The sequence below is a fragment of the Nelusetta ayraudi genome, unplaced genomic scaffold, assembly GCF_046127955.1.
Source record: "Nelusetta ayraudi isolate G7.1 ecotype Tasmania unplaced genomic scaffold, CSIRO-AGI_Nayr_v1 ptg000090l, whole genome shotgun sequence".
NCBI classification, from domain to species: Eukaryota; Metazoa; Chordata; class Actinopteri; order Tetraodontiformes; family Monacanthidae; genus Nelusetta; species Nelusetta ayraudi.
Window position 1 is genome coordinate 1,858,304 of NW_027466140.1, and position 25,222 is coordinate 1,883,525.

Sequence of the window (25,222 nt, forward strand, 5' to 3'; positions counted from 1 at the left end):
TCATTTGGTACGACTGGTGCAAAGTTAAACGATGAGTACAAAGTGTTTGGAAAGGGAAGAATAACCTCACTGTTAAGTGAGGAGAAAAGCTGTTTAAAAAAAAGAAAATTGTTTTCAATTAACTTAAAATCATCAAAATTCCTGGTAATTCCTTGGCAATGAAGTTTGTTCTTTTCCAACAGAGAATCGATTCATGTATTCTTGTTCTTGTTAAATATTTTTTTTTAATAAAAACTATTTCATTTGTTCATAGACAACAATGAAATGAATTAAGATCTCTGCCACACCACAGAGGGAGTCCTGTCTCTTTGTGCTCCCACGCTGTGCTCATCACAAGAAGAAGCCTTGTTTTGCGCGAACCAATTGGAAGCCTTGTTTTACACAAGCCAATAGGAAGCCTAATTTTATATGAGGCAATGGGAAGCTTCGTTTTTGCTAGAGCCAAAAGAAAGCTTCTTTTTATACTAGCCAGGAGGAGGTCCCGTTTTGAAAGAGCCAATAGAAGGGCTTCCTATTGGCTAGTATATATCTAAGCCTCTTATTGGCTCATATGAAACAAGACATGCTATGAGCTCTCTCAAAACTAGGCTTCCTATATTTCTATCACGAGACCTTGCATCGTTGCAACGTCCTGCCTTGCCATTTGCTTTCTCTTTACTTGTTTGTCTTTGGTCAATCTCTGCTTGACCGCCACCTGGTGACCACTCAGGAGTTTAACGCATTCAAGGAGAGAAAGGACTCAACAAAAAAACATTATTCTTCATTTATTTCCAACTCTTTAATGCTTACGAACTAAATTCGTTTTTTAAATTAAATTGAATCAATCTTTAATTGAAGATATTCAATTAAAAATAATCAGACGTCCTTCTGTTTTGTGTCGCAGAGTAATTCCACAAGAAAATCAGTTCACTGAGTGGGTTGTTCCTGAGAGTTGCAGCGGTCTATAAATGTAATTAAAACAACCGGCGAAAGCAGTTTATTGATATTAGCAAATGTAATTTTTAACTTTGAACACGACGGTACAAAGAACATAACGTAGAATTAAAGTAATACACTTCCACACATCCACACGGGAATTCAAAACAACAGCTAGAATTAATGTGATAAAATGTGATTAATGTGTTTCTATGTGATAAAAGAAAAATAAAAGAAACGTAGAACTGATCATCACTGTGGTCAAAGACAATTATGTTTTCTTGGTTTTCTTTGTGTTTTGAAAGTGCATATTAAAACTGTCAGAACAAGGAAGTCCACCGGATATTGCTACTGACCTGCTGTTCAGCCCTGAGAGGAGGTTAGGGGCACGTTTTCTCCTTTTCTGGGCAACAATATTTGTTTTCCCATCACTTTTCCCAACACTGAAATCAATATTTATTCAAGGGCGAGAGTGTTTGAAAAATAATTCACATCATTACAACATGAGTTGTTTGTCCCTGCAAGTGCTTCCCAATAACTCAGCAATATCATTTATTTATTTAATTATTTATTTTTTAACATGTTTGTCACTTCAACCTTGAAATTCTGAAATTCTCACCTTAAGTGGGGACTCGGTTAACGTTTAAAGAAAACAGAGGTCAGAGGGCTTGTTGGCTAGATGTTACTTAAAAAGTAATGTGATTGTCGAGCACACGGTGTGTGTCATAACCTCATGGTCGGCCAGTAACTGGCTGGCAGGTATTATTACAGTTAAAAAAAATAATAAAAAAAGGGTGCGCTGGTGTGTGCAACGTTTGCCGGCCAGTACAATCTACAACGTATGTGTGCTGGCCACAGACAAAATGAATCCAAACAGCTTCTGGATGTACAACACAATAAGGACACTCACCTACTTCGATTTTTTTCTTCGTGCGTTTGCTTTATTTGTGCTGCATGCACTGCTTAATCACTTCATCTCATATCGAGTCCCCCTCAGCTGCCATAACGTATGAATATATGAGGGCAGATATACAATTTTTGCTGCATATTTTCTCCCCCTCCCCTCTACCCACAATGGAATATTGTCAAACTAATGTGAGCTAAGCGCAGAACAGAAGCGACTACATTTTTTATTGGGCTCATTTTCTTTTTTTTTTATAACTCTCTTTTGTTCCCATTTTTGTTCAGGTGCAATTCCCTGTGACACGTGCAGCGCTGCTTTCAGGCAGTGATTCCCAGCCAGCGGTACCGGGACCCCCCAGAGGATACTTGTGCTCTTGCCAAAGGGGTACGTAAAAAGATTAAAGAGAAGCTCAGCTTATTTGTATGAGGCTTATATCCTGTTACTGAGTCAGCTGTAACACCTAAACACTGCACCGCTCGCAAACAAGCGCAGAAGTCTGTATTTTAGCAGAATAATAGGGGAGACGGCTGGGAAGGTTCGCGGAGAGAAAAGACTTAGCGGAAGCTCATTATTTACGTCTATTTTTAACTGGGCAAAAGTGTTTAAAGAGAGTTGTCGAAACCCTTTAGAAAGTTTAAGGCGTTAAATGATGACAGATTTAAAGTAGTAGGCAAATTGTTAATTTAGGGTATTTTTTTTCCTAGTAGCAGGAACTTATTGTAGGTCAGTGTCCTTGTTTTTTTTTTTTGTTTTTTTTTTCATTTTAATTAAGTGATCAAATAATGAATAAAATACATTCTAACCATACAGAGAAGGCATACTTTAAACAGAGTGAAATTGTATTCAATATTTTTTGATGCATCCAAATAAAACTTCTCTGCACCACACAGAAATTCACCTCAAGGTCTCCACCACTTCCTTCATTTGAGAGAATGCATGCTAGCTAAAGTTCTGATGTAAATCCAGCTAAACCCTGAACATGTAAGATTTGATTCTCTGAAAAGACCATTTTTTGCTTGATTAGATTTTTGTTTTTTGTCTGACGTTCTGTGGTATCAGAAGCTAGAATTAGCTTTAGCCTCAAAGCAATTGTAGGTATTGCTAAGTTGGCATCTTTGGTTTTTGCTCCCTCACAGTTTTCCAATGTAGAGCTTGAAAAAATAGAAAACTGTTTCCAACAAAGCTGTTAAACTAGGCCAATTGAGAGATGATTTAAGAGTGTAAGGGCTTGGGAGGGGTTGTGTGGGTTGCGGCTAACAATAAAGCAGTGGCCCCAATTCATCTGTGGCTTTAAGGTCACACTTTAGACAAAACTTGGGATTCCCAACTTTAAAGGCACACACACAGATATTCACCCCCCCCCCCCCGCCAAAAAAAAGAAAAAAAAAGGCGAAGGAAGTAGAAAATAAAAGAGCGTATCAAAGGCACGGCAAGGCGAGATGTATTTGCAGACCGTAGCAAAAACAAGGCGATTCCAAGCGTTTCACCTCCGAATCAAGAGTTATAGTCATAACACTGAGGAAAGACGCAGACAATTAAAATAAAAGTAAGAAAACCTTTATTTTATAATTATTATTTTTTTTTTTAAGGCTGTGCTCATAAGACCAGGCTGGACTCCCTCAATTGGTCTGACTTTCACTAAACTCCCTGTAGTAGTTTATTGGGTAAAAGAGAGCTATGACTGAGGGTTCCCATCCACTGGCCATTCTTCTCAGGTTCAGTGTTCAATTGCTTTATTCGTATCACTAATCTGCCAATCACATAATCACATGGCAGAAACAATGCATTTAGTTCCTTGACAATCAAAATGATCAAGATTTCAAAATGAGGTCGCATTACACAGTTCAAAATGCACCAATGTAACAGCTGAGGCGGCTAAAAATGAATACCAGGCCCAGTTATTCCAGGTTTGGCTCAGGCTCTCAAGCTTTGAAATTCAAAATCAACACGAGGACGTCCTTGAGCCAATTGTATTCAAATAAACTAATTATGTTCAAGTGAAAGGGAAACTATTCAAAAGCGTTGCATGGACACAGGAGAACTGGAAGCCTCAGTGTCTCAGTGAATGTTATCACACCGCTACATGATCTAACATAGGTGAGATAACTGCACCACTCGCTGACAGCCAGACAGGAGTGTCAGGCTTTCAATTAACACATCTTGATCAGCGACATGTATAAGGTGGTAATTTAAAAACATAATACTGTGTAAAATTCTATCTTTGGTATCTTCGGTCTTCGCAACTCCAAACCCTCTTGATGAGCTGTAATATATATATACACATACATACATAAAAAAAATGAAGCTTTTCTTTTGTTGTTCTTTTTAATTTGGTTCCATTTTGTTTAGATTGAAAATAAAGTTCACCACTTCTTTTGAGCAGCTTCCAGTTTCCTCAAGGTAGCCGGGAGTGATACATGCAACAGAGGATACAAAGGGTGTAAAATCTTAACACACTACATTTATTTTGAAGTGACTCGAAGTCCTGTGATATGCCCTTAAGTTTTAAAACCCCCACGGAGGACGTCAGGCTTGGATGACTCCTCTTTAAATAATGCAGATAATACAGATGTCGCGTGCAGGAAGGAGGCGACGCGCGGGATGCGATGTGACACATGAATGGGAGCTCCGGCATAAAGCCGCGTGCGAGCGGAGCAGTGAAGTGACATTGTGAAACCAAACACGTCTGCTCCAGCGTTTCGGCTGTAGGCGATAAAGCCTAAAACTACCTACAGATGGGACATGAACAGAGACATGCACCCGGGTAGATTTAATCATTTTTAGAACATTTTGTTTCTGGTTTTTAACCTCAGGCAATCAGCATCACGGGCAAAAAAAGAAAAAGAAAAAAAAACCCACAAGGCAGCTCCATCGCCAGGAGGATTGCCCACGGTGGACAGAGAAACTCAACCTTTTTCATCCTCCTATAGCCTGGTGCCCGAATCTCATCGCAGATGCAAGATTAATTCCCATCTTGCCGTGCATTTTCTCTTGCAGCGAAATCTCTCGTACAGAGAGTAGCCCAAGTCTATTGTTACATAGCCTTCAGCTTGGTGAAAAACCTGCCCTTCCAATTCATCCCGGGGCTCATGTCAGACACACCGCCACATGTCGCGCACAGCCGTTCAATTATTTAGGGTGGAATTTCTCCCCTGAGGGGAGGCGGAAGTAATACGACAACGTTATAAGGTTAAGAAATATTAATTGCGTGGTAATGAACACCTGATCATTGACTTAAAAGTGTTGTTTTTTTTCTTCAAAGGCTCAGAGTGCCCAGCATTTCAACACATTGTCCTATAGGTGTCCTACAGTGTCCTACAGTGTCCTATTTAGTGATACTGGCTGCTAAATGGCTGCCTGAGTTGTAATCGACAGTTTGAACACCCGCAGAAACAACCAGAGGCCTTCAGCGGAGACATGGCCCCTGCACCGGTTTGTTTTGGCGTATCTGCAAGGCACGCCAAGACACAGATGACAGGATGATTTTCATGATGCATTTTGTGCTCGTCACAAATAACATTTACCTTTTTAGAGCAACAGTGAGCATGAAAATCAGCTGCTCTGCTAAATAATTGCAGATCATTTTAGATTTGAATTAGAAGTCAAAGTTAAATGATCTGTGTGATGACAGTCATTGCCAGTGTCCACTGGCACTCAAACAATTTCTTTGCTTATAGCGGCACAGGTTGACATTCTCATGCACATCGTGCGACATGGAGTCGATGTTTAATTAGGAGATCCTGTTTGATTAAGTGACCTCTCCAACTCACTTCCCCTGTAGTGTGCTGCTGCTGCTGCTGCTGCTGCTGGTTCCGATGCTGTAAGACCAGGGCGTCCCAGCATGCCTCAGGCTTTACCAGCGAGCCAGCAGGATGCGTCGCAGCGATCGCTGCTGCCTCTTTAAGCCGCCCGCGTGGCATGTTAAGCAAAGGTAATCTGCCGCAGTGCAGACAATAAATTCCACTGCATAAAGAAGCGTCGCCGGCGACATCGCACCTGCCCCGCATATGGTATGAGGCGTCGGTGGATGGAGGCTGCTGTCCTCCGGAAGCCCTCACCTCGTTGTCACGATGGGACGAGGGACAAAATCCCACAAACCGGCGCTCACCAACCCTCAGGGCCACGTACCGGTACTAGTGCATGGACCATTTGGTACCGGGCCACACAAAAAGAATAAATAATATGACGAACTTCAAGGCGCTTGTGTCGGTCATATGTTATTACCACTAAAATTAAACCCATGAACTAGCAAAACTACGCGCACCGAGCCTACTCTGCATTATATGTAGTGACCATCACTCTAATGCCGCCTAACACTCACTCTAACGCCTTTAAAACTGCTTTGCCACTTTGAGACCAAACACTGTGCATTAGAAGACCAGCAGCCTTTGTAGCACTTTGAAAGTAAAAAAAAAAAAAAGCGTATGCTATTATTGTTATGTTATTGCTGCGAGAGGTTGCTGCTAATAAAGCTGCAAACACAGTGCACAGTAGATTCACGTTTATTATTATATTTAGAAAATACCACAGTTTTCATGCCGGTCGTATCATGTTGTATGCTGTAATTATCCACCTTGTGCACCTTAGGGGCCGGTCCCTGAAAATACTGTCTGACATCAAAGCGGTCGGTGGCGCAGAAAAGCTTGGGGACCACTGCTACAAGCGGTCAGTTGCAGCGTCCTGCTACAAACTCGGAGAGTTTAAAAAAAAAAAAAAATAGAGGCCGGATGACTTTGCGTGAATTATTTCCTCCTAGATTAGCACCAGTGTGCCGTTCGGTCCATGCGCAACTCGTCCGTTCAGGCGTGACAACAGAGGGGGGGGACGCGGTGACAAACGCGAAGGCCGTGCGCCGCATATCCGCACAAGTTTTCCCCCCCGAAGAAGTTTATTTGTGTGCCATGTGGAGTGATGTAACGCTGGAAAAACGCAGCGCGGCAGCTTGGGTTGAGGATGGAGGAGAGAGGGGAAGACAGAGAGAGAGAGAGAGAGAGAGAGAGAGAGAGAGAGAGGGGAAGACAGAGAGAGAGAGAGGGAGAGAGAGAGAGAGAGGGAGGATGGAGGAGAGAGGGGAAGACAGAGAGAGAGAGAGAGAGAGAGAGAGAGAGAGAGAGGGGAAGACAGAGAGAGAGAGAGGGAGAGAGAGAGAGGGAGGCTGGAGGAGAGAGGGGAAGACAGAGAGAGAGAGAGAGAGAGAGAGAGAGAGAGAGAGAGAGAGAGAGAGAGAGAGAGAGGGAGAATGGAGGAGGAGAGAGAAAAGAAAAGGCAGAGACAGAAGGAGACTCAAAGGGCCTGATTACTGCGTATCATCTAGAATACAACTTGTACCACACAAATCTCAAGCGAGATTCCGCCCGTACTGTTGGAGGATGATAAGAGAAATGAAAGGCTGGTTTGTGTTGCGGCCGTCTGGTGCAGGAAAGTGATCCTCCAGTGTTTCGCCTGCACCACTTAGACAGCGACTCTGCGTTTTCTTTTCGTTTGTTGTTGTTGTTGTTGTTGTTGTTTCTTTCTGACTTACGTCCCATGGCTGTCACATGCAGAAATGACTCGGAGCGCTTTTTACAGCAAGGACCTGTGACCCCCGTCTGAAGAAATTGTTACGTCCGCAGCTCGCGCTCAAAGAGCAGCGGCCGCCGCTAAATGTCGGGGCTTCGCTGCGACGCGTTGACTTTCTCCCGGCGTTCATTATTTTCCACGGGAAGATAGGGGGCTTCTCTCGTTTGGCTTCCTGTACCTACGGAAGATTAAAGTGCAGCGCACTCCACGGCGAGCACGGCGACGCCAGATAAAACAGCTCTTTGCATAGATATTGCTTCTTATAAACCAGTCAGTGTTATTTAGATGTGACGGCACGCTGTCACATGTAATGAGAACCTCGACATCAGATGCGAAACACAAAGCTCATTGCGTCGTTTCTCGCCTGCCCTAATCCATTCATGTGATCTCTTTCATAGGAGTATCAAACCTCGGCGTGCGGGGCTAATTACTCAGATTGCGTGGAGCGGCTACGCGGCGTGAATGCCACATCGAGGGAAAGTTAATTCATTATGGAGAAAAGCGCCACCGATGTGTCCTTGCTGCAGTGAACCGACTGCAGCGCCATGGAAACTGGGTTCAAAGGTCACCGCAGGTTAATGAGTTTATATGCTTTACAAATCAAAGGGAAATGCATTCAATAGACTTTTGTTCCTAGGAAACTGAAGAAAGCCACAACTCTGTGACTTTTGCAGCACTGGAACTGCAGACGTACTAATTGTCCCTCTAACCCCCCCCAGCTGTCTGCGCGCATATTACTCCGCCATCCCACAAAAACACTATTAAGCGTAACAGATGCATTCGAGATAATTGTAAATTATTATTTTTTTTGTTATTGCTGAAAATACATTTTTTTGGGGGGGGGAAATAAATTGACCAGTTTGTTCGGTAGCCAGTCACATTAAGCATGTTTGATTTAAGATAATCCTCAGAAGGTCAGAACTGAAATCGATAGCGCTTTAATGAAGATCAGGCATCTCTTAAGATTTGCCAAGGAACTGTTTATCTCTCAAGGCAACAGTGGAAATGTTTGCTGCTGTCATAAAAGGGCTAAATAGTCCAATAATTTAGGCCTTATCAGGCTTCAGGCATTTAAAGAACAAAACAAAACAAAACATAACAACAAAACAGCACATAAAAAAATGAAATGATTAGAGATTAGCTTCAAATTAGTTCAGCGCTTCAAACTAAGCTTCTAGCAACAGGAGTCACCAAGAGAAGCAGCGACCTGCTGTCATCAATAAGTTGACAGCAAAAAATGTCAACGAAAAAAAAAAGAAAGACAGCAGCTAACAGAAACCACTAGACGCTACCTTGACACAGTACAGCAGAAGCAGAGATGCGTCTCCTGCAGTGGATTGTTTTGGTGTATAAATAATCACATCAGGTCCCGACATGACTGCATGTTACAGAAACTAGAATAAATTTAAAATCTAACGATAAATTGTTGATCTTTATTATTCTAAATCGGTTCTCTCGCCTGTCTGAAAGACAAAGCGTCACTGCAGATTCTCTATTTCAGGCACATCCCTGACCGCTTTGCTGCAGCCTGTAGCGACACATTTGCTCCAGCGTCCCTGGCCATGTTTGGACAAAAGGCAGAGCAGGGAGCCAAGTGCATTTCATTTCATGCTCTGCCTCCTCAAGCCCAGATGTTCACCTGGAAAACTTCTCCACTGATACAAGCGGAGGCTTAATGGCCGACAAATTGCCCCGAGCCCAGGTAATGAAATGCAACCTCTGTATAATTTTAATTGAGAGCTCTGGATGGAAATCAAACGATAATGTGCACCATGCATGGCGAGTCTCCGGGCAGCGGCGAGAAAAAGATTTGTGTCTGGCGTCTCGGCGCAGCTTGGGCTTTGGCGGAATGGCTTTTTGTTCTCGTGCTGTTGGGCCTTTCTTCATTTTAATTGTGGATTGCACGCCGCAATGAGCAGGCCCGTCATGACTTAGCGTCTGGTAAATGATGCGGAGGATGTACAGGCGATAATGCGTCATATTTACAATGCAGTCCAACAGAACCCCTATTAGAGGCCCTAAAGCCGTTCGAGTCGCAGATAAGGCAGCGTCAAATAGACCTGCCCCCCCTCCATCACCGTACACACACACACACACACACACACACACACACACACACACACACACACACACACACACACACACACACACACACACACTACTTTTTAATCTTACTTTTTGCATGGGTTTTCTTCATAGAGAAACACAACAGTTAGTTACAGTTAGTTGCAACAGGTTATATAATGTTATTTTGCTGTTATTATCAAGAATTACTATTTCCAGTCATCTTGTAGCTTACTAAAAATTATTGACTGAAATATGACAGATACAGCAAATCACTGCACAAGCATTTTCCGACCTGACCCCTGAAACAAAAGGCCAACTTGCCAGTCACTGAAGGCCCAGCTATGTGCACCAACATGAGTTCCCATGCTGCACACCGCCTGATGGCCGTTTCGCAGTATCTCTCTGGAGTCATTAATAGCGGCTCCGCCAGACGATGATTGCTGCTGAAAATGTCATTTAGTCACGTCCCTAAAAGCCTGATATGCTGTAATTATGAATAAAACGACTTCTGGATGTTGATATTTATTCCAAGTGTCTAAAATGTTGCGGCCAGAATGGTTTCTGAGTGATTTCCTCCAAAAAACGATTGGAATATACGGCAAATCATACGCTGCCAGCTGACACGGGGTGTCGTTTCAGGCATAACTGCTTATTTGTCATCTGTTTCGCCTCGCCCAGATGTTCAGTCCTATTGATGGCAATCTCTCTCTTTCTCTTTCACTCTCTCTCTCGCTTTGCGGTTTTCCCCTCACGCTTTGCCTGAAGTTCACTCTGAAGCCCGTCGTTTCGCGCAGGCGCCCGTGTGCACGCACGCATAAATGCATGCTCTTATAGTATGGATGGACTGTGTTTGACAGCTCCCTGACAAGCAGCAGGTGACGGTGCCGAGGCCAGCTGCTGCTGCCCCACCTCTGCTCAGCTGTCCGAGCCCAGAGCAGCCTTTGAACAGCCTATTACCCCGACACAGCATCGGGGGAAAGCAATCAGCTCCAGAGGTGCACCGCTCTCGCACCAGATGGCGCGGGAGATGAATCGGGCCATTATATTAGCGCGGGATAATTCCTCAGATGGAGCTAATTAAAAAGAAAAATAAGTGCTATCCACCCTCTTCTTTCCTCCTCGGCAATCTAAACGGAGGGCCCGACATTGGTAGAGCTTCACTCCAACTAAAAAAGGACGAGGAGTTGGTTTATCTTTGCTTCTAAAATGACAGGAAACAATGAAACGTGTTTTAAAACGGTCACCCTGAAATTTGTGCTTGCACTGGTTAAACTGGTTTAACTGCATGAGAACGTAAAGTAGTGCAAATGTTGACAGTCTTTTCCCTTTCACTGTCAACATTACGTCTCTTCGAAAACAAAGAAAAACCAAAAAAAGTCACAGTTTGTGAAAGTTAAAGTTTGATTTTTGCAGTTGTAAAAATGCTCAGAAGTGAAAAGAAGTTTCCAGACCCACTTTGAGTTTTACACACTCTTAAACACAAAGTATCTGCAGATGCATCTCTTTGTTGTTTCAAAAGGTGCATCAGTTAGAAACAAACCACAAAAATCTTAACAAGATAAGGTAAACGAACTACGTGAGTGAATGTGCGGAAAGAAAACTGCACTTGGAGAATTAAGACCAAATAATGAATGCAATACATCACAAATATGCAAAACCTATTTTTAAAACTCTAAATTGACCGTCGACGTGCTCTTAGTTGTTGAGGTTGTAAAGTTTGCTTTCTCCCCGCCTCTGTTTATAATTACATTATCGAAAATACGGCTAAACATTATGGCCAAGAGCTCTGCAAACACGCTACCTGCCTGAGCTGAAACCTGAGCAGACAGAGACAGGCGGCGCCAGGAGTGTGGGTCTAGCTAGCTTTGAAGGATTTAGGTAAACTCTGAAACACTGCTTATTGCTCTCTTATCCACTTTTGTGTTAATGAAAAGCATGTCCTGAATCTGTCAGGGGAGATTAGGTGAATATCATTACTATTGTCCTTCTGCCAATGTAGATTCACTGTATCCACCAGGATTAAAGTCCAGCCTGTCCCAACGCGTAATACCTTTCTGCGTCAGGAGAAACTTATATAAAGGTTGAGCGGATGATAAGGACTGCGGATCATGTGACACCGGAAACTCAGACTGCATCAAATTCTGAGAGGTGGCGGTCCCACCCCCCCCCACCCCTCTGTAATGTCACAAGTGAAGTGAATTATTGTTTGAGTGACAGCGCCAGGCTTCAGACGGCAGACTGGACGCTGTCACCGCCGTGTCTCTGTGCTGATTCTGTGCATTTAAAAGGTCCAGGTTTTAATTAAATTTTACAAGTTGACTGGAGTTTTTTTCTTTCTATCTTTTTTTTCTGTGATAATACCGAGACTGATAATGCAGCACATGCTCACAGACACAGCCGATCGTATCAGATCTGGACTGCAAACGGCGAAGGGTTCACTAAAGGAAATACAGTTTCTCATCTTTATTAAAAATCTGTCCGCTTTGGTCGACTAATTACAACTCACAATAGTTTGCCCACCTTTTTTTTTTTCTTTTTTTGTCCAAACATAGCTTGCTGTTGTGGCATCAGATGTTCCAGCCAGTGTGCGATAAGCCCTAGTTTAAAAGGGGGGGATAAAAATGTCAATGTTTTCAACTATGCCAATTAGATATAAGATCCCCGTCTTTCAGCCGGTGTCAAAGTTCTGTGCTGCAAAACAGACTCACTGAGTTTAAAATGGCACCAATATTTATAAAAAGGCAGTTTTTGGTATTCAGAAACCATACTGGGACTTCCAACTTTGGGACTTTGTCACATGTGTCCAATTTTCCTTTCAAATTAAAAGAAGGTGGGGGCTTTAAGGGGGGTTTTCGCCACCTAGACCCACCTGCCAGTGCCTGCGGAAACGCCAGCAGCCATTAGCTGAAAGAGTGTCATTACATTTTTCATTTTTAAATTAATCAAATTAAATAATGAACTCACTTGTGGCGCACGATGACGATATTTCTCTGCCAAAGTGCGAGACTGCTCTTAATTAGTGCAGAGGAGTAAGTTCATGATAATTGAAGGTCACCCTGCTTGGCTGAACGCTTTCACTGAAGCCAGAGCAACGTGTTAAGTTGATAGTAATAGTCTCCAGACATCAAGTATGACCTGGAGAACAGCTGTGGAGAAGAGCCCAGGACTGAGCTGCCTGGAGACGTCTCGTTGATGACCTATGCCCCAGAAGTGTTGGAAGGCCTAATAAGTAATGGTCTTCACACGTGTTATGTTTTTTTTTTATTTTTTTTTTTTTAACGGGAGCGGAGGAAAAAATATCCAGAAGAGCATGTCAGCTCAAAATAGAAAATACTCAGAGTCATGCAAAGGATATGCAAAACAGCCAATTATGTAGTCTATGTAAGTTGGTGTTTGTCAAAAATACATCATAGGCGTGCCAGATGCTGTCTGTGAACTGTTCCAGCACACACAAACTTTATTTGCTTCATTCACTTTTGCAGCAGTCAGCACTGGGGTAGAGGGAGGCTGTGATGCTCTGCAAAGCTAAAAAAAAAAAAACAACAACAAAAAACAACAAAACAACAACCCTGCCATCGATCACTGTTCACTCCTTATTTAACTAAAATGGAACAATGTATGACTGAATCAAACCCACTGCTTCTCCATTCTTCTAGTAGTGACGGTGGAGCTGGGCCTCTTTTTACTGATCCATCACTGGCGCCGCCACTGCCTCCCCCCAGTCTTGCTCTAAGCAGAGGCCCACGGGTGCTGCAGGGAATTTAAAGAACAAATACATCAAGAGCTGCATGTGTAAAAATGTCAACGTGTTCGCGGCTACAGATTGCGATTTGCTTCTGCGCGGATACGAAGTGAGCGCGGCGGCTGGTTGTGTTGGAAATAAGCAAATCATCTCAAATGTCACGATAAATTTTAAACACTTCAGTTCTGAAATTGCGATTCTGATATTACCCGGAACATGAAAACCCTCACCTGCCTTGCGCCTCGTCAAGATAAGTTTCTGCACTTCAAACTTGGCTTCAGAGCGCCGAGCAGGACCGAAGGCACAAATGAGAATGTCAGCGCGGCAGGTTAGAGGCTACGCCCGCAGCTGAGATGTGCTTAAAAATTCATAGAGTATTGATCCTCGCACTCCAGCAAAGTAAAATACCACATATGAAGCTGATATTGATGGATACAGTACCTGAAGTACAATGTTTAAAATATAATTCCAAGAGACCACATATTGCGACTTCAATGGGAGGTCTGCTGCAGTTTAGGCTATTACTCATGTCACATGCAGGCCTTCGCAACACTATTTTCCCAGTGTAACAAGGTTGAAAAAAAAAACAAAACTCTCTGGTGGTGGTGGAGGTTTTCTCCCAATAATTAAAACAGAAAATCATTATATAGAAATTAGGTTTTAAACTTAAAACAGTCACAAAGTTGCTGTTAGCTAATAAAGAGTATGGCAGCGCTGAGGCATCTATATTTATGCATCACACCACCTCACTGGTGTGAGAATCACTTATCTTACGTTCCTATCAATGGTGCACTTCAACAGTACTGACGACTTCCCAACCAGGCTTCAAGTTTCTTTTTCCTCTTGAATTCAAATTCTAAACATTCTGGAGAAAATTGATGCAAGCTTTCTTCCCATTTGTCACTTCCAGTTTCTCATCACATCCTCATCCAGCCACGCCATTGCCACGACTACCACCATTAAGACCTTGGGGGTCGCTATAGCTAATCCCTGCTCCATCTTCAATATTAAAATACAATAACGCTGCTCGTAATCATTCCATATTTCTCATCAGCCCAACGTGCATGGCAATAAAAAAAAAACTAGCTCGCTGTTGGCTAAAATTGAAGCCACTTCTGACCGTGCAGTAATTCCAGGGCCTGGTGCTCGGCCTCATTCAGCAAATCAACTAATCATGCAAATGGCAGGAGGAGAGCCACTTTTGTCCCTTTCACAGGCAACACTAGCTGCCCACGCGCAGCTCGGGCGGGTGGAGGATTCGTGCAAAATCAACCGCCGCACGGAAACGCCAAAGTACATCCTGTCGGCAAACATTATGAAATTTCTATAAGGTTGTCGTTGGAGCTGTTCCATCAGTGGCTGTCAGTCTATGTGAGAGGTAAAAACAAACAGCGGGTGGAGGAAAAGCCATCCATAAAATGGCCTTGCATTTGTCCAAGGTGTAATTTCCAACCCAAGATGTGATTGAATGCAGTTCTCCAGTGAAGTGAACTGCAAACTGCTCATTTTCTAGGATTTTCTTTCAGCCTGTGATCAGTTGCTTCCTTTGCATGATTTGAAAGGTTTTCCGTTACAAAACAAGATGCTTGAAGACGGCTCTTGTCCTCTTCCTGTGATGTGTTTTTTTTTTTTGATTTGTCTCTGATTGATCCATAGGCTGGAATCTCTAATAGCTATCTAATGGCCCGCTAAATGAATCCCTAAAATCTCATCACATTAAGCTGTGGGTGGAGACATTGGCGGGAATGCAAGTGTAACTTAAAAACACAAAAATAGTATATGCAAAGCAGAACATGAGCGTGGTGTAAATGCAAGCCTTGAAATGGTAATGCTTTGCTCGTCTCAAGAGTTTCCCTGACAGATATTCCAAAGAATAGCTTGATATTTATGTAAATCATCGCTCGCTGACAGATGTAATGCCGTCATTGGGAGCACAAACAAAGCAAAACAGGAGAAGGAGGGAAGTGAGCGCAGAAAAGGCACGTCTATTGTCTCGACAGCTTGTGTCCCCAGCATCTGGCATCAAGCAGGAACAGCTTGTCAAGATTAATAAAATGTTACTTTTATTGATCTATGCATGCAGTATATAAATATATTGTCCTTTGAAAGGAGGAGGCAGTGGCATAATACCCCGCGGCGGGTGCAAGAAAAGTTTCTCAAGTTTCTGGGATGCAATGCGGAGAAAAAAAAAACAAAAAAACCCTCAACGCTGGGTCAACGTACTGTACCCACAATTAAAAAACAAATGTCAGGCCACGGTTTAGGGGACAGATAATCTTAATGTCTTCCTCTGCTATATTCCGGGGCTTTAAATTCCAATCAATGAAGTGAAATTAAAGAGCATGTGAATGACTTTCAGTGCGAGCTGACTGAGCGGACTTGTTAACGGGAGCAGGGCGGCGGTGACGAGAGCGTGGCACAGGCTGCTCCTTCACTCTGCTCTCCCCATTTAATTTTCCAATCCACTTCCCCCACATAGTTAGGAGAAGAGAGTTTTGTTCTGGTTTGATACACCATCTAATGAGAGCTACTAAGAGCCTGTTGAAATCATTCTCTAATAACACATTCTGAAGGCTACGAATGAGGAATAATTCCTTCCCCCCCAAATCTCTCCATTTATTTTTTATTTTTTTGCATTTCCCTCCCGAGCACCTCTCATCCATTTCCTACCCTGCACTTTCATTAACTCCAATCTGGGGGGATGTTTTTCTTCTATATATACATATATGCATACATGGAGATTTTTTTTTCTTTCTAGAGAATCATTTCACTTTGATTCTATGCGATTTTAACAAGGAACGCATTTCCGCGACTGCACATAACCTCGCAGGGGTGGGTGGGGGGGGAGAGAGAGATGTCTCTGAAACTGCTTGAGCCCTCAGTGCCGCCATAGAAACATGGCGGCGCCAAAAAGAAGACGCAGGCCTTCACAGGTAACCAAGATTTAAACCCCTATTGGCTGCTAATGTGCTGTGAAAATGCACCAAGATGTTGCTTGTGTTTCTATTTCTCTATCTGTATATATATATGTATATATATATATACATACATATATACCGTTAAAGTGCTGGAAAGCACTATATAAGAGCAGTCCCTGTTACCATTTACTATGTATATATATATGTATGTATATATATATATATATATGTATATATATGTATATATATATATACCCTTTCAGTCTTCCATCATTTACTTCATGTCGTGTATAACAAGAGTTATTTATTTACCTATATAGCAGGATGATGCAGTGATTGGCTCAGTCCGTTCAATGTCTGACTATGTAGCGCGGTGCCTTCAGAGCAACGACTAATGAATCAACATCTCGCACTAGCAGACGACCTGCGTAGAGTCGCCTGCTGCACCCAGCCACCCACGATGCTGCTGCAGCTGCGACAACTGACCCTGCTGCTGCTGCTGCATGCTGCCTGCGTAACCCCCCCCCCCACCCCCCAACCCCTCCTGGCTTCTCCTCCGTCCTCTGTGGTTTAAATGTTATCTGCTCCAAAGATAAAGCGTAACCCCCGACCCCCCCCCCCCCCCCCCCCCCCCGCCTCACCCCATCCGCCGCACTTCCTTGGGCTGTGGGTATTAGTTACAGCTGAAACACTGCTAGGTATTCTGCTTTGAATCCCCGAATTGTGTCGGGCCCCGCCGTTGACGTTTGATTGGATCTGTGCAAATACACGTATATGCAAATTTGGCCTGATATAAGTTCTTGCTCGGGGGTGAAATGGGAAACAGCGGTTGCATTCCGATGAGCCGGCCGCTCGCGCGGACTTTTCCCTTTTCTCTCCTTCCTCCCTCCTTCCTTTCGCCTTAGAAAGCAGCTTTTGGTGATCTATAAATTCCCAGTAAATCTCGGAGCCTGCGTGCCTTCCCTGACATTTCCACGCTCCTGCATAGAATATTTTTAAGGAGGGGAGGAGAAGGGAAAAAAAAAAAAAAATCCATAATCTGTGTCAATGGTATCACACGGTGTATTTGCAAGGGAGGGGAGGCGGGGTGCGGGGTGGGCGTATGCAATAAAGTGGCCGAGGCTCAGAGGAGGTAAAAATGTTTGTTCTTACCTCTGTTGTCGTACTCGCGCCTCGGGGCACAAAACCACAGTTACTCACACCTCTGTGGAGACAATCCAATATTCTGCTCACTGCTCCGCGACCCCGGCCATGCAGAAAGACTCAAATGCGGCGTATTTATAGAGATGACAAAATTATCGCCGCGTCGAATTGAAACGCGGTCCTTTTAATCCCTAAAAAAAGAAAGAAAAACAGCAACAACAACCGCATGGTCAACCTGTGATGTCCTCTATGTGTGTTTTTCAAGTATTTTGCACATGTAGCTAAAAGCACTCCACATCTGCTCTGCGTCTACATGGTCCGATTGGATCAATGCCCGCTAGGGACAGATGTTTATCGGTGTGGCATAATCACATTCAAGTACAAATCTGTCTATATTCTAATTAGTTTTTTCATCCCCTGTTCTTACATCTATGTAATAGCATTATCTTTCGAAGGCGCTCTCCAAAAGCCGAGCGTCGAGAGACGACACAATGCATCATCCGCCACACAAGACAGCGCGCTTGTGTATAAATCTTGTTACAAGTGATTCAATTGTACATAAAATGGGGCCAGAAATACTTTTCCTCGACGCCGCTCGCCTTTCTTCGTAATGACAGCCGAAAATTTGCAAAGCCCTAATCACTCGTGGTATTTGGATTGAGATGCATTGCTCCTCTGACATTCATTCTGGCGGAGAAGGACAGATAATTAAATATAAATACCCGGTGAAAGGCGCTTATACTGCTGCGTCTGCATGCCCGTGCATCCTGACACCGGTAATCACGGGTCTTTGAGTGATCGTCGCAATTAACGTGTCCCGACGTGACGATTTGCCACAATTCTTCCGTAGCTGTTTTTGTGAACCTTTTTGCTGTGGAAAAAAAAAAAAAAAAATAAGGGGGAAGGGAGGGAGGGGCGTCTGGTGCGGCGGTGCGCGACAGGCAGAAGGAACACGAGGCGAGGCGCCCGGCGCTTTCCGTCTGTCAGCGGCAGGGATCAGAGCGCCGATGCCTCGCAGGTTGTTTCTGTTCGCCGCCTCGCCAAATTACACTTGACAGGTGGAGGGAAAATTACCTGATTGATGAACAAAGTTATCCTCTACATGTAATTAATACACTACTAATGGCTGGCCATTTGTCTTCTTCCATACTGGGCGCTGCCCAGCAGAAGAAGGAGGGTGCTGGTGGTGGTGGTGGTGGTGGGGGGTGTTGGGAAGGTGGCGCGACACATTGTGACGGAAGCTCCAAACTGACCGCCGCAGACAGATTGGGTTGCCAGCGCCAGATTTTGTTACCTAATGGCTTGTCGCAAAGCCGCGGGGAGCATGTAATGGAACATGTAATGGATAAAGGGTTGCATTGGTGGGCACGTGTTGAGTTAACAGCATCGATTGGCGCATCCATATCGATTAATGCAGGAAATAAATAAAAAAACAGGTTTCCGCAAAAACATCAGTTTCCTGGTCCTGGCGTCGCGAGGTGACGATGAAATCGCCGAGCTCGCGTGTTTGCTGTTTCAGAAAAAAAGACAAAACCATACAAACCGAAGTGCGAGAGCCGCTAATGTAGGGAAACAAGGAGGCACGTTTAAAGTTAAAAAGAAATCAAAGGTAAATCCCGTGACGGAAAACTGGAGTCGCCGATGGAGGCCGTTTCCCCGGGGAGCTCGGCGAGGAGCGCTTTAGACGAAAGGAGGAGGACGAGGAGAAGACGAGCGAGGATTGAAGAGAGAGTGAGACAGAGAGAGAGAGAGAGAGAGAGGGAGAGAGAAAAAAAGAACTACTCTGGTTTCAAACTTTCAAAGCGGAGGAACGACTTCAGAGAAATTAAACAGACAGACGAGTCGGGCCAGCGAGACAACAGAGCGGCCAGTCAAACAGCGTCGGCGTGCTTATGGCGGCACTGCGGCAGAGGGACGAGGAGGAGGAGGAGGAAAGAAAGAAAAAGAGGGGTGAGAGAGAGAGAGAGAGAGAAAGAGAGAGATGGATGACACAACATTCAGCCTGCTATCATATCTCGGAGGATTAAATGCTCTGGGAAGCTGGCCCTGGAGTGTGCCTGTGCATCTCATTAAGGCCCGTGAAGAGGAGGAGGGCACGGCGGAGCCACAGCCGGGCCAAGTACGTGGAAAGGCCACGAATCACAGCTGGCGCACGCTGGACTCCAAAGGCAACCATTTCCAGGGAGGAATGCATTTTAGAACTGACGCATATACACATATACATATATATGTATGCACAATCGCACTGTATATACGTACACATATATATAAATATATATATATTTCTTTTTTTCAAAGAGTAAGCGAGATGGTAAACATGTCATCTGGACAGAAGAAGGGTGGCGAGAAAAAGAGGAAAAAAAATCAAAGTAACCCTGTGAGCCCCGGCGGCTGTTTGCTGTCTATGTGTGTGTGTGTGTGTGTGTGTGTGTGTGTGTGTGTGTGTGTAAGGGGGAGAGATGGAGTGTGTGGGCTGCTTTGCGAGGTTTTTCTTGCAAGAGTTTAGCGCACGCGTCCTTGTAACGCCGTTTAGCTGCCGCGCTCCCAGAGCCTCTCTCTTTCTTCACCCGCGCCGAGTTTCATTCTTCCGGAAGGCAGTTTGGAAAACACACCGCGTCAGATATTGGATGGCGACTGTATAATTTGACGGGTCCGTGCGCAGAGGCCAGCTGTGGTATGAGTCATTGATTACACATCAGCTTAGTATGCTGCAGTGCAGACCCCCTACACTGGCGGAGAGGCAACCTGAAGCCCCCCCGATCAATAGCTGCAGCCCTGTGAAGCTTCCGTCAGGTCCGGAGCGAAGGACTCCCGGCTCCTCCTCTGGGCCCCGGGCCTAACCTTTTCCAAAGAGAGGTGATGAGGAAGCTCATCATTTCTAATGAGGAATTAGCGATGGAGGCCAGAAGAAATGACTGTCAGCACTGCGCCGGCGAGTCCAAAAGGTCTCCGCCGACCAGCCGATGTGCCAAGCTGGATTCATCAGGGAGCCGGAGCCTCTCTTGATTCGCATTCCTATCGCTCGATCTGCATTCCTGTCGGGGGAAAAGTTTTTTTTTTTTTCTCTTTCCTCCCTCCCTGCATCCTCGTTTTGAAGGAGAAATACTAAACGCCGCTTGGCGCTGAGAAGTTTCCGAGCGCCGCCTTTTTAATCCGACAAGGCGTGCGGGGTGGGGTGGGGGGGAGGATCGCTCGCTCGCTCGCTCCCTCGCTCCCCGGATCACAAGTGACGACGCCGCAATCACGCGATCACATTTCACGGCGGCGAGATGAATCATCCCCAATTGACAGGAACATATTCGCGGCTAATTAAAAACGTAATTATGTGCACTTTAGCCATTTAGGGGAAGATGAATGCGAAATCATTATGCTTCTTCAGAAAACCAGATGTTCATTAAATTATGCCTTTACAAATGCCATTGTTTAATACGGTGCCAGAATACGCGCTTACAGTCAAATCCTGGCTAATTCATCCCATAAAGTGCCAAAAATGGTACTGGGAGGTTATGGGAGGGAACAAGATTTAACACTTCCTTTCTCCGCCCCCCCCCCCCAACCCTCTGCTGTTGTTCTACTTTTCATTTATTATTCAGATTATTTTTGAAGCCCGGAATAAAATGACGGGCATGAGGCTTCACAAGGAGCGATGATTAATCTTGGGAGGGACGGCCAGTTACTGAAGATTGTTGCTTTTCAATAAATAATGTCCACAACCCAGTAATGCTTATGAGCATAATCTGCTTTTGATGCCTGGAATCAGAGCAGAGATAGGGCGAGGCTCCTTCTCGCTCGGCCTGGCTCAAGAGACACACACGGAGAGAGAGAGAGAGGGTGGGAGAGAGCGAAAAAAAAAAAAAAAACTTCTGTGCAAGAGAAAAGGCAACAGCGGAGCCTCAGCCTCGCTCTGGCTCTCCCTCTCAATTAGCCCCTGCTGTGCAATTCTTGCTGCTACAGTCCCTTAACAATATACTCAGCGCTGCAAGGTAGGGGGATGCCTTCTGTTTTTTTTTTTCTATTTAGGAGACACAACATACAGTCTGAGCCAAATGATCTAAATGTGAGGGGCCTCATTTAAAGCTGGAAATGGTTCCGCTCCGTCTTCCTCGTCCGCTCGCCCAGCACACCTACATCTTGTTTATTTCTCCTCCTTCTCTTGTCAATTTGAGCTCCAACGAAAAGAAATATAAGACAAAAAAAAAAAAAAAAACCCAGCGCTCACGCTGCGGTAGCAGAACAGCGGCTCGCAACGGCAGAAGAATTATTTAGAGCGAAATGAAAAGCCGCCACCACGTCTGCCTTGTAATTTTCGCCTTAGCCGTCCAATTGGAGGCCCCCGTCTTGCTTATTTACAGGGTTGAATTCTGCACTATTTTTGCACCTTAACAATCATTACGAGTCGCCGTCAGACGCAGCGGGAAGACGCCTCGCCGAGGTTTATGTAGCTAATAAATGCAACGCAGGGTGATTTCAATTTATCTGGGGGCTGAGCAGCAGCAGCAGCAGCAGCAGCAGCAGCAGCAGCAGCAGCAGCGACAGCAGCCTGCGCGTTTCACTTTAGACGAGGCAGCAACGAAGACGACAAGTTTTTTTTTTTTTTGTGCCTTTCGCTTGGAATGAAGGCAGGCGGTTATAGTGAAGGACCATTGGCTCAGATGTTTGAGCGTGACAGATGGAACTGCAATTCTAATTGGTGTTGATGCAGCATCCTGTTAATTAAATACACATTTCTGCATCCGTTGCATGTTATAATGAGTCTCGGCCTGCTTTTTTTTTTTTTTTTTTACCCCCCCTTCCTTTGCAACACATATTCGCCCTCATCCACTTCTTTCTCCTCAAACAACTGGCCAAAAATGTCAAACTGATGAAACCAAAAACAGTTCTAATCTGGGGGAAAAAACAAAACAAAAACTGCAACGTTTGGTTTCTCTTTGCCGCAGCTGGCGACAGGCTTTAATTTGATGGCATCAAAAATTCCCCGTGAAAGCGAAAGCTCAGAACCTCTGTCAAAAGCAGCTGCGTTTCTATCTACAGCGCGGCCCCTTCCATCCCTCAGCCAGATCAGAACCGTTGGCGATGATTCACTAGGTGGCAGTCTCGTAACACAAACCCTGGTGTCCGGCCTTCGTCTTGCAGCGGAGGCTTTCATCAAGACAGAGATGAGCCGATAATATGGATTAACAGGATTTGGCTATTTTACAGCTGCGTAAGAATCATTTGCTCATAAAAGATAACTTTAAAAGTAGTTTTGGACCAGTGTGATACCTCTGGCAGCAAAAAAAAAAAAGAAAAAAAAAAGAGTTCTCCTTTTAAAACCTGCCTACAATAAATCAATGTGCTTGTTGATGCAGGTGCAGAGGAAGCAGAGTGGGATGCTGCCGCGGAGCGCTGGGCGGCGGGGGGACTCGAGTTGGTCTTTTTCCTTTAAGCAGCTGTAAATTGTCCGGCCTGTGTTCTCTTTTGTCCGATAGCCGCTTCACCTGAAGCTGTGGCTCCACCTGGAACCTCACTGAAGCAATTATAAAGAAGGACTTCGGCAGATCAATCGGAGAGCCGCGGCGGCGTTTTCATCGATGCCGGATCAATCCCACTGTTTTGCCCAAACATCGGCTGAATAAAAAGCTGGGGGTAGGGGGGGGGGGGGGGGGGGGGGGTGCGGGGGGTGGGGTGGGGTGCGACGTCTGGCCGCAGAGCAGCACTCACAGATAATATAAGGCAACTCTGTCGATGTGGATGTCTGCCTAGGCGTCTGGCCCCCAACGGAATGACGAGCACCCGCCCGCTGGCTGGCTACCCCCTCTCTGCTGCACGCACGTCTCCATCGAGTGGTGGTGGTGGTGGTGGGAGGGGGGGGGGGGGGTAAAAGTGACAGGTGCTCCGATGCAACCCGAGTCTGCAGCCTCGCATCAAAGCCTCCTCCTCGCTGAGATCCAAAGGAGGAAGCGGAAGCTGGCGTAAAAGAGGGAGGGGGGGGTGGGGGGGGCTCGGCGGAAATCTGACAAGATTAAGTGCCGGGTGTAATTGAGATAGCGGCGGCTTGACTGACAGAATAGAACTGTAATTCCTCTTGAAATTTACTGTCCGCCGAACAGTATGTTCATTGTCAGGGGCCTTTATGGACGGGCCATGATGCACTCGACTGGACGTGATTTATCGCCGCACATTTCCATCCTGAAGCGTAAAAGCTGCCCCCCCCCCCCACCCCTCCCAACCCTCTCCTCCTCTGTCTTTCCATGCAGCTGCTGCAGTTTGAACTTTCTTTACTAAAGACTGTAAGGATGACATCAGTGAGCGGCATGTTAACGCCCCCCCCACCCCACCCCCACCCCACCCCTTCCCCACCAGCACCACAATTCCAGTGGCTTTACAGAAAACGGGATAAAAAAGAGCTTCCCTCTGGTTATCTCTGTCCGGACAGGGAGCTCTGGCCGCTAAGAGCTGTTCATAACAGCGTCTGGGTTTCATCTGGACAAATATAGGCCGAATCAATGCTTTTTCAATTAGCGAGGATGGCACCGTCTTCTCTAATGCAGGCCGGCTTTGTGATGAGCCGGATAAAGCGGGTGTCTTTTTACATTTCAAAAAAAAATAAATAAAAAAGTGCCTTATCCATAATGCATTGACGTCCACGCTGCAGGACATTCTGTCCGCCGATGCTTTGCTAGCCGGCGGACGTATTTGTCGAATGCCCTCGGTTTCCACAATCCCATTAGATGTAGCTTCAGCCGTTCCCGCCTGTTTTAACCCTCTGGTCACGTGAAGCTCTGTGCTTTTAGCAGAGTTAACATAACAAGAGCAAATAGTGATTTCATACTCGGGAAAAATAAACTCTGCTCTGATCACCGCACAGCCTCAACCTCCTCTCTATACACGGGGAGCAGAGGCAATATTTGTAGAGTCAAGCACACTCATCCTGTACTTTTGCACCGGAGCGCTGTAGCGTCGGCTTTCCAGTTCCATGATAATATATTTCCATCGGCTGAAAACAAGGAAAACACATCTGAAGCCTTTAATAATGTAGACAAGAGAGCCACTTTTGGCCCAGTCGCACAATGCGCTGAAAAATTAGTGTCAAACGCGTGCATCTTGTGACGCTCGGCTGCTGGAGCACAGTGGGGAAAAAAAATAAATGTCAAATTTATTGGCATTCTGTATGAATAATGGATATTCTAATACATCACCGCGTTGTATTGTGTTGCAAAAAAAACGGCGTATGAAATATACATCATCTAATTAGACGGTGTTCTCGGACGAGGCGCGGCCTGTTTATGATCAATACGTAATAAGATCCGGAATCAATTAGTGACATGCCGCAGTGCAAAAACAATAAATAAATAAATAAATGAGCAAATAAATAAAATGGCAAGAGTAGAGGTAAGTAGAAAAAATGAGTCTGAAAGTGCTGCCGCAAACAAATCGCGCAGTAACAATATGAAAGTACCATTTGGAAAAGCAGAGTATTGAAACGTTCAGATTTATGGCATCATTACGCTCCAGCTCGGCGATAAGCTGCCGACTGACAAAGGGAATCATGTCTGCCTGTTGTTGTTGTTTCTACCCCCATCTCTGCTGCATGAAGACTTTATCATCAGCACGAAGAGATCTCATGAAAAGGTGAGCCAGCAGTTGACAAAATGATTGCTGGTGGAGCCACGAGTCTGCCAATTACAATTATTGGCTTCATTTTTTAATCACACGGAGCTTCGAATGCACAGTTGTTTGTGCATCTGGTGAGCTCTGTCAAAAAAAGAAAAATCACCTCCACACAAAGAAGGCCATAACTATGAACTGACAAAGACTGGATGAGAATCCTCAGTGTTTTTCATGTTTCTTCATGCAAGTTTTTACATATCCTATAAAAGAAATGCAGAGTTCCTGTTGCACAGAAATCTTAATAGTTTAATTTGCTTGTTGGACGAGGTAGATTATTCTCCTTTAATTCTGTTTAGTGATGCTGACCGCAGCGAGGAGCAGAGC